This window comes from Phascolarctos cinereus, unplaced genomic scaffold (assembly GCF_003287225.1).
Source record: "Phascolarctos cinereus isolate Bilbo 61053 unplaced genomic scaffold, phaCin_HiC Scaffold_2;HRSCAF=192, whole genome shotgun sequence".
Lineage (NCBI taxonomy): Eukaryota > Metazoa > Chordata > Mammalia > Diprotodontia > Phascolarctidae > Phascolarctos > Phascolarctos cinereus.
This window is the reverse complement of record NW_027555625.1, coordinates 258,758,117-258,768,290: the sequence shown is the minus strand read 5'-3', so window position 1 is coordinate 258,768,290 and position 10,174 is coordinate 258,758,117. Positions and strand designations below refer to the sequence as shown.

Genomic DNA, 10,174 nt, shown 5'->3' with positions numbered 1-10,174 from the left:
GCCCCAGAAGTAGGGGACTTTATGGCATTTGATTAGGTAGGGCCACACACGGAGCACCAGAAATCAGTAGTAAGAATCCCAGTGACCACCTTGGAGCTGGATTCTGCCTCTCCCCTCCTCCCCTTCCCCTTCTTTTTCACAGTTGCTCCAGGAAACAGATGCATTTCAGTGTTGTTTAAAATCCTCTGTCTTCCCAGCCACTTCTCTGAAAGTTTGTGGGTTTGCCATATTTCAACTTGCCTCTCCCCAACCAACTGGTTAGGTTATGGAGGCTTTTTTTTAATCTTATATTTATTTATTTTGAAATTTTGAGTTCCAAGTTTTCTTCCTCCCTCCTTCCCAGGCCTGCATTAGAGAAGGCCAACTTATATAAAGAGATATATGTGGAACCATATAATACATACTTCCTTATGTCAGTTCTTCCTCTGGAGGTGGATAGAATTTTCCTTCATAAGTCCTTCGTAATTAATTTGAATGTTCATATTATTCAGAATAGTTTAGTCATTCACAGTTATGGTTATAGGGTTTTTTGCAAACTCATGCTCTGAGCAGAGAAAGGATCGATCCTAGGGATTCATCCCAAATGTCATAGTTTACTCTGTAAGTTTCCCCACTAAAAAAAAAAAAAATTTGACTCATGGGAATACAAAACAGAACAAAACAATTTTTTAAAAGCCCAGTTCTTTCTGTACTCCTTTCTCTTATACAACAGTATACTAGTTTTTGGACAGATAAAAGATGAGACTATATCACATATCAAAACTGTAAACTTAGAGAAATAACTCTCCTCAAAGGGGCATTTAGATGCCCTAAATGACAGCTACTTAACAAGTTATAAAGAGAAGTTCGAGGTGCTTGGTAAGGTCTCTAACCTGTAGGGGAATGGCAGAGAAACTCAATGGCCCTGCCAGAGATAGGATCCTGAGAGATGTGCTGACCCCAGGGGACTTCACAATGTTAAGGAGAAGATGAAAGGACCATAAGATCATGGAGCAAGGGCTAGAAGGGACCTCAGGCTATCTCGTCCAACTCTCTCATTTTACAAATAAGGAAATTGAGGCCCAAGGAAGTTAGGTCACTTGTCTAAGGTCACACACACCTATAACCCTGTATACTGGTGTTTAGTAGCAGACACTGGGCTGGGTTTCCTCTCAAGTTTCTTTGCAAATGGAACCACCCATATTTCCAAGACAGGATGGCTACTTCTCAGAGCTTTTAGGATCCAGTCCTGTGACAGCCGAACCAGGGCTCAGGCGCGTGACTCCTCACTCCCCAGCACCTGAAAAGGGTCCCTAGAGTTTCTTCTAGGGGAGACACACCCTTGGAGCAGGACTGGCCAAGGACCTGGTAGTGTAGAAATTCTCCCTTTCCAATCCCTCTGTCTTCTTTAACTCTGGGTGGCCCACTAGGGACCCAAGGTCAACAGTGTCTTTCAGGGACTGGGAGAATATGGAAATTTTGCACCCCTTTCTACCTCAGGCTATACCCCTATTCCTCTTTACTGGATGCTCTTAAGACTCAGGAATCCTAGATTCCTGTGGCCTACCCGGTCTCCTAAAATAATCCTCCCCTTCCTTGCTGTTTCCCCTATGCCCGATCTCAGAAGCCCACGTGGGATTTGTTCAGTTGGACAACTTGATAAAGCTCTCACAAATCTATAAATGGTGGAACAGGTAGGTCACTCATGAGGACCAGGTGGTATATGTTCATTGCACCGTCTCTCAAGAGAGCAGAGTCCTCAGCCTGAGTCCCATGGCCTCTGCCGAACTCTAGTTGTACTCAGCAGAGAATTTGTCTGGGTGTGTGGGGGCTAGGAGGGCCAGGACCAAGGAGCCTAGTTCTGTTCTCTCCCCCCCACCACCCCACCATTTCTTTCCCCTAAGCCCCTCTAGCAGAGCAAACCACAGCTTGAAGGTTAAGTCAAGACAGGAAAGAGCTCAGCGGAGATGAGAGTTTCCGGTTTTGCCAGGGAGAGAGAGGCAGGCGGTGTCCTTCTGTAGGCTGAGTGCAGAGTTGAGATAAGTACACACATGCTAAGCATCACGTCCGTCTTTTGTCCTGGCTTTTTTTTTTCTCTTCAGTCCTTTCCTGAACAGGGGGTGCTTCTAGGGTGAGAGGAATGTCGTTTCAGTTGGACAAGCAGGCGGTTTGTTCCCCTCCTTTTCTTCCCTCCCTACTCCCCATGGCTTCTTTGTTCCCTCTGAGCTTGCCCTGAAATCCTTACTTGCTGGGGGCAGAACTCACCATTGAATTACTAGTACAGAGTCTGGGAGCTAGGGATTGCTGAAATCTGGGAGCCCTGTGACTGTGGAGTCTAAGGGTGGGGAGCAGCTTCCTGAGTACGGGCCCAGTGTTGGTGAGGATGATGGGCTCCAAGAATCTAGATCTAGAAAATCTAGTTTAGTCTGCAAATCTCTTTATAATACGTTGTCTCCAAAAGCAAGCAGCAGAGGCAAGCTGTCTTACTCTAAACCTGCATCTCTTTTCATACCTATATCATGCGTTCCCACAACTGTTTGTATTTCTCTTATGACTTTTACCTTTTTCTGCTTTGTGCTCTCCATCATGTGTGTGTCCATGCCTTCTCTCTTTGACTAGAGAATAATTTTTTAAGGTCAAGGACTGTGCCTTCTAGCTCTTTTATCTCCCCAAAGTAAATAAATGTAGTGCTTTGTATTTTAGTAGGCACTTCTTAAATATTTATTGAATAAATGAATGAACGAATGAATGAATGATTGTCCATTCTCAGATGACTGAGAGTTGATCAGAATGAATCACTTTAGAGAGAGGAAATATTCAGTATTTAGTCTGGGTAGTCTAGTTCTCCTTCCCTGATTTTGCAGATGGGAAAACTAAGGCTTATCTCATGATGATTTATTGAGCCCCAGACTATCTGAGATGGCAAAATCATATAGGCAGCAGACTTTGTCTTCAGTGACTACCTTTCCTTACTATCTTTCTGTCTTTAGGCAAGTCACTGTATATCTTTGGGCATTAGTTGTATAACAAGGGGACTTCTAACTTTAAATCTGTGGTCCTCTGATCACATGACTGTGGGTCAGAGAAGCCTTCATGTAATGGGTAAGATTTCAGCTAAGCTCCCAAGGATGAGTAGTCTTTGGATGAACAAAAAAGAGGGCAAATAATTCCCACCCAAAAGACAACTGCTTTGTACAAAAAACCAAGGCAAGGATGAGCCTAGCTTCTGCTGAAGAGAGGGAACAAACATAACTTCTTTTGTGAAGTCTGCCCTAATGGGAAGGGATCTTGGGATCATAGGATCTAATACTGGAAGAAATTTTATGTAACAATAGAATTTATGTAGTTCCTATGGCTCACAAAGCATTTCATTAGATCTTCATAACAACCCTGTGATGTAGGTGCTGTTATTATTCCCATTTTACAGATGAGGAAACTGAGGCCACAGAGGTGACGTGATTTGCCCAGGGCTAAAACTGCTAGTGTCTGGGGTGGTATTTGAACTCAGGTCTTCCAGACTCCATGTCCTGCACCCTGTGCACTAAGCTGCCTGCCTCTGAAGATATCCAATCCAATCCCCTCATTTTGTAGATGAACAAACTGAGACATAAAAAGGTTCGATGAATTATTCAAAGCCACAAGACAGTAATAATAATGCTAGTGATAGTAGCAATAACAACGAGGGTCAGGATGATAACTAATGCTTTATAGCACTTCAAGATTTGCAAAGTTCTTTACAATGCATTATTGTCAGAAGTAAGTCAATTTGTCTAGGATTCTTTTCATATATAGTATCTTGGTGTTCTCTCCCTCTTCTATGTTCCTACAGCCCTTTGTTTGGACTTCTCTTACGGCCTTTACCACACTCTGCTCTACATTCTCGGTCATATGTGTGCCCAGGCCTTCTCTTCTTTGTTGCTGTATGCAGTGTTCAGGGAAAACTAGCACCTGTGGTATGAGGGCTTGCCCAGCCCTTTTCAAGGATGCTGAACCCAGCTCTCACCTGTGACTCCAGGAAGCTGCAGCATGCAAAACAAACACACCCAGACAGGCTAAACTAGGTTACGGGTAACCAACAGACCTCAAACCCATAGGTGAGTTAGGGAGATGTCTACTCCAAGCATGTGAAGACTATCACTGGTGGAATAGATGAATGAAAACAATTTGTTCCAAATGCCATGAAGTCAGCTAAAGCAGGCACTGTGGTGGGCTTAAAGCTTGATCAGATGCCAAGGTCATCCACTGCATCCTGGGCCATTGCCAATCATCTTGACTTACTTAATCCAATTCACATGCAAGTCAAGACATTGCCCTGTGATATCTAAAACAAAGGAAAACACATCAATCGTTCCAGTCATGTCCAATTCTTTGTGACCCCATTTGGGGTTTTCTTGGCAAAGATACTGAAGTGGTTTGCCATTTCCTTCTCCAGCTAATCTTACAGATGAGGAAACTGAGGCAAACAGGGTTAAGTGACTTGCACAAGATCACACAGTTAGTAAACATATAAGGCCAGATTTGAATTCAGGAAGATGAGTCTTCCTGACTCCATGCCCAGTTCTCTATTGGCTGTAACACCTAGCTGCTCTAAAAGTCTTTTAGGGATACCATGGTCACTAGGCAGAAAGAAAGCTCCTTGCCAAGTGAAGACTACTGTGTTCAATTCTAAGGAGCTAGAGTTCAAACTCTGGGCTTTGAGGCAGAATTGTAACAAGAATGAGGCAAATAAAGCACTTTCCTCAAGTGCACAAAATTGAAGGGCACAGAAAAGCATAAAAAAGGTGTGTCTACTATCCCAAGCAGCCCATGCCATTAGCACTGGGAATGGGGAAGAGGCAGAGAAAGGGAGATTTAATATTCTTGTTTCTGCCAGAATAATCTAGAGATAGTGCTGTTTGTGAGGTAAGGGAAATGTCCCAGTTGAGCCCAATTCTTCCTGTTTAGAAACAAAGAAAGTTTTCTAAATAAGGTCTTCATCCCCAAGGAGGTTCCTTCCTGCCAACATTTCACCCAGTAAGGTCTATAGGGGTGGTGCAGTGCCTACAGACAGCTCCTGTGTTGAAGGAATATATGGTGTGATTCAGAAAGGCAGCTGTGGATAGAATGCTAGGCCTGGATTCAGGAATGCCTGAGTCTAAACCCCTTCCTCTAATTCTTATCAGGTTTATGGCCATGGGCAAGTCAACTCTCTGAACCTCAGTTTCTTCACCTGTAAAGCAGAAACAATGGTACTTGCAATATTTCACAGGGTTGACACAAAGCTCAAATGCGATGATATTTGTAAAACTTTTGTAAACATTGAAATGTTCTATAAATCTTAGCTGGGTATATTGGCAGGAGTGAAGAAAGCAGTATTAAACTGTCTCTCTAGTATTAGAGGGGTGGAATGAGGTGGGTCTATTACTGAACCATCCACACTCCTAATACTTCTTGGGATTAGTGATAAGCATTGTAAGATAAACAGATGGGCTCAGGACTCAAACTGTGGTTGAGGGGCTTTTTAATTAAATTTTATTTTCAATGAACAAAAATATTTTTTTCTCTCCCTTATACTTCTTTCAACTATTGAGAGAGAAAAAGAACAACCTTGTGATAAACATGTCAAATGGTTAAGAAAAACCAATGCCTTCGTTGGTCGTGTCCAAAAGTTGTGTCATTCCACACACTGAATCCATCAGCTCTTTGTCAGGTGAGTAGAATGTCTCATCATCAGTTCTCCAGAATCATGATTTGTCACATTGTTAAGAGTTCTTTAGTCTTTCAAAGTTGTTTGTCTTTACGATGTTGTTGTTATGGTATAAATTGTCTTCCTGATTCTGCTCACTTCACTCTGTATTAGTTCATAATTAGAGTCTTCCCAGGTTTCCCAGAAACCATCCCTTTCATCATTTCCATAGTATTCCACTACATTCATGTACCATAATTTTTTTTAACCATTCTCCTGTTTACGAGGACCCCTTTAGTTTCCATTTCTTTATGTGGTTGAGGTTAAAGGCTCAATTGGGGGACAGGGTTGTTAGGTCAGTCTATGTTTGAGGTTACAGATCAGTTGGTGGTCAGGGTTGAGATATGAGATAGCTGGGAGACAGAGCAAAACTGACCAATCCACATAAAATCATACTTTGTCATTATTCATACCATTCTCTAACCACTTAGGTAGGTAGGCACCTATGCTTTGTATAGAGGTTTTCTCCCTTTTCAGGGTTCAGAGTTTGAAATAAACAAAGGTAGAGGCAATGGCTTATACCTTTTCCCCAAAATGACCAAGACCTTCAACCCAACAGCCAGCCCAGATGGGAATCCATGAGGCCCATGAAGCAGGGGCCCTTTACTCCATCCATTGATATGTAATTGAGAAAGAGGACCCCCCCTCTTAGGGTCAGGGGCTCAAGATGGAGATGGCTCAGATCCTTCAGCTTTCTTTGAGCAGTTCAGGGAGGGAAACAGGACAGAAAGCAGACAGTTTTTAGAAGCAGACATTTTTTGGTGAGCTATCCTAACTTAAGAAACCTTTTTTTTTTTGTATCAATAACAAGACGCTCTCCTGATGTCCTTCCTTTACTTCTTCATGCAGCCTACCTTTTGGAGAGGAAAAACTGTTGTGTGAGAAGAAATGAGTATGTGGGAGCTTTGGGAGATTCCCAGAAGTGTAAGTCTGGATGAGGAGGTTGAAGGAAATGAAGATGAAAGCAAGCTGTGCCCCAGACTCCAAGCAAATGCGTGAGCTTCTCAGTCTGGCATGCTGGGCCCTCTTTAACCTGACATGACCTCTCCAGTCTTATTTTCCCACTGCTCCCTTTCACACACCCTACACTACAGCCAAACTGAACTGTTTACCATTCCCAGAACACACACACACACACACACACACACACACACACACACACCCACCCCTGCGCCTCCCCCCTTCATTTTCCTACCTCTAAGTCTTTGCTTTCAATTCTCAGTCTCCTTCTGGAATAACTTCCTCATTTTCACCTGTCGGAATCCTAATTGTCAAGTGAGAGGTTTGAACAACATGATGTCTAAGGACCCTTTCAGATATGAAACTCTGCGAGGCAGCTAGGTGGCACAGTGGATAGAGCACTGGCCCTGGATTCAGGAGGACCTGAGTTCAAATCCAGCTTCAGACACATAACACTTACTAGCTGTGTGACCCTGGGCAAGTCACTTAACCCCATTGTCTCAAAAAAAAAAAAACCAGATATGAAATTCTGTATTCTAAAGCCGTTTACAACTCTGTGTTCTAAGGTCCCTCCCAGCTCTGATATTCTATGTCCTAAGGCCCCTTCCAGCTCTGACATTCTGGGTTCTAAGATTCCTCCCCAGGCCCCTCCCAGTTTGACCTTGTGATTCTGTGAGGCTGCTGAGTTTTCTGCCCCTTGGGCAGAGAAATTGAGACTGGAGCTGAGAAAACATGGGACAGGGGACTTCTAACATTAGGGAACATGGCAGGGGTAGAAGCATTCCCCAGGAACTCTTCTTCAGTGGGATTTTAGGGGTGCAGGGAAGACTTCAGAGCAACTCAGCATGGACTTGGAGCATAGTAGTATAGATTTAGAGCTGGAAAGGACTTTAGAAGTCATCTGGTTCAACCCTTTCATTTTACAGATGAGGAAACTGAGGCCCAGAGAGGTTAGGTGACCTGCCAAGGACACACAAATAGTAAGTAGCAGAACCAAGATTCAAACTCAGATTCCATGACTCTGATTTTAAAACTCCAAGTTCAGTATTTTTGGAAGACTTGAATTTGAATTCCATCTCAGATACTAATTGTGTGACCCTGGGTAAGTTAACTTCTTATTTTATTTTATTTTTAGGCAATTTGGGGTTAAGTGACTTGCCTAGGGTCACACAGCTAGAAAGTGTCAAGTGTTTGGTCTGATACTGTATTTTTAACTTCTTATTTTAAAATGAGGTTAACGGCATCTTCCTGACAGGGTTGTTGTGAGGCTCAAATATGTACAAAGTGCATTCGTTGCCAACCTTAAAGCATGATATAAATGTCAACTCTTAGTACCAGTATTTCGTATTATTAGTGTTGTCCCTGTCCTTCCTGCCCTATTGCACTTGGCATCTCTCCCAAGGGGGAAAAAAAAAACCTTAATGAAATGATTCGCTGGTGAGAAAGTAACCATCAAGGGCTGATTCCCCAGGGGGAGGGAGCATAAGGACTAATTGTGGGGTCAGTGATAGCTAGGTGGTACAGTGAAAAGAATGCTGGGCCTGGAGTCAGAAAGCCCTGAGTTCAGATTCAGCCTCAGACATTTACTAGCTCTAGGATCCTGGGCAAGTCACTTAACCTGTGTTTTCCTCAGTTTTCTCAGCGATAAAATGGGAATAATAATAGCACCTAACTACCCGGATTGTTCTGAGGATCAAATGAGATAATATTTGTTAACCCAGTGCCTGGCCTGTGGTACATACTTAATAGATGCTTGCTTCCCACCCACCCACACCCCCAGCACTTTCCTGAGGAACAGTACCCAGAGTACCTAGGTCTGGGCATTTTGAAACAACTTTGTGGTTGGCAGGAGCAGGATCCTGTAGTGAAGGTGAACATAAACTGGGAAGATAAACAATGGAAGGAAGAGGTCTGTAGGATGCTTTGAACTCCCCCTAAGAACGGATGCTGTCTTTGCCTTCCCTTTCTTCCATCCCCTGCCCCTCTTCCACCTTCCTCCCAACCCCCATCTTCCTCAGGCTGGCCCAGATAACAGCTGGAATGCTACCTCCCCTAACACCTCCACCACAGCTGGCAAAAACAGGATGGAAACTTGAAGCTGGGACTGTCCAGCTTCCCACTCTCTTTACAGTATAAACACAGGCAGGGGAGGGGTACCGTTGCTGCAGAGGCCCCACGGGGAGCAAGCTCACAGATGTTTGAGTCCAGATAACCTGTGGCTACATTTTCAGCTGTTTGTCTAAGCATGGAGTAGCAGGAAAATAAAAGGGGAGATGGAGGGGTAGCTGAGATATTTCTCTGAAAGTTCCTCCATGTCTAAGAGACGAAACCTCAGTTGACTACCATAGGGCTGAACAGATGCAGGGCTTGCTTCTTGCCACAAAGTTTCCCCAAAAGCTGGTCTCAATAATTATTTTGCTGTATGTAATTCTTTTTCAACCATTACTATTAAGATCAATATTTTGTTTTTTTAGCAAGTAGAACAGAAAACCCTGTCTTATGCAAATAATATATTACAAATGGTATTAAAATTTATATCACTTTGTTAATTAAATTTTTTTCTTCATATGCTAAAACTAAGGAAGGCTACTGGTCCCAATTTGTTAGGTAGTTGGCATGCATTGCTTAATAAATTGATATGCTCAGAAGTTCAAACCTTTGTTTCCTGAGTCATTTCATCTTTTCACTTACCACATTTGCCCAGGGCCAAAACATAAGCTCTGTTGGGCATTTGGCATCATTGCTCAATAAATCAATATGCTCAGGTTCAAATACTTGTTTCACGTACTATCAGAAAACAAATCTATTTACTATTCTCATTCGTATAGAATAACACCAAATGTTTTTCATATCTACTCATGGTCAATAAGTTTCTTAGCAGTTCATATTTAGAAATATACAAGTCTTTCAAAGAAAATAAGAATAACTGCAGAAGAGTGATCAAATGATTAATAAGTAGGTTTTTACTTTCTTCTATTTCATTTAACAAGGCAGTTATTTTCATAATTCTGGATCAGAGTATGAAGTTGAGGACCATGCACTAATTTATTTAGAAGACTTGATTTAAAAAAAAAATCCAGCAAATACACAAATTGCAGAAGGAATTTTTTTGGTATAAAATGAATTTGATTTATCTTCCTAATTATGCCTTAGAGTTTCTGTTTTTAGTTCAAATACCATTTGAAATATTTTGGCACAAGAAGAGTGTATTTCACAATCATATAGAAATGTTCTATGTTCTGTCCCCCATCCCTACCAATTTGCAATCGGAAGACTGCAATTTTAATGATTTTGGATAAAGTTGATTACTTTTGCAACAATTTGAAAAACTGTATGTAGTTTCTCACTCATGTTTCTTGATTTAATGATTCTCTGTGAAGTATATGGTGTATCTATATTGAATGAGAGATCACATTTTAAACTACTGCTTGTAGATCTGCCATTTGTCCTGACTCCAACTGAATTCTGTCAGTACAGAGTCCAATACAGTTTTCCGAAGTAATATTGTTT

At 42.2% G+C, this 10,174-nt stretch overlaps 1 long non-coding RNA gene across 1 annotated transcript; it reads left to right on the top strand.

The window, feature by feature from the left end:
• Positions 1 to 390: 390 nt before the first annotated feature.
• On the top strand, positions 391 to 9,319 carry LOC110205351 (uncharacterized). Its single transcript, XR_013484716.1, has 2 exons — positions 391 to 5,668; positions 6,554 to 9,319. It is a non-coding gene; the product is annotated as an uncharacterized LOC110205351 (long non-coding RNA).
• Positions 9,320 to 10,174: the final 855 nt, after the last annotated feature.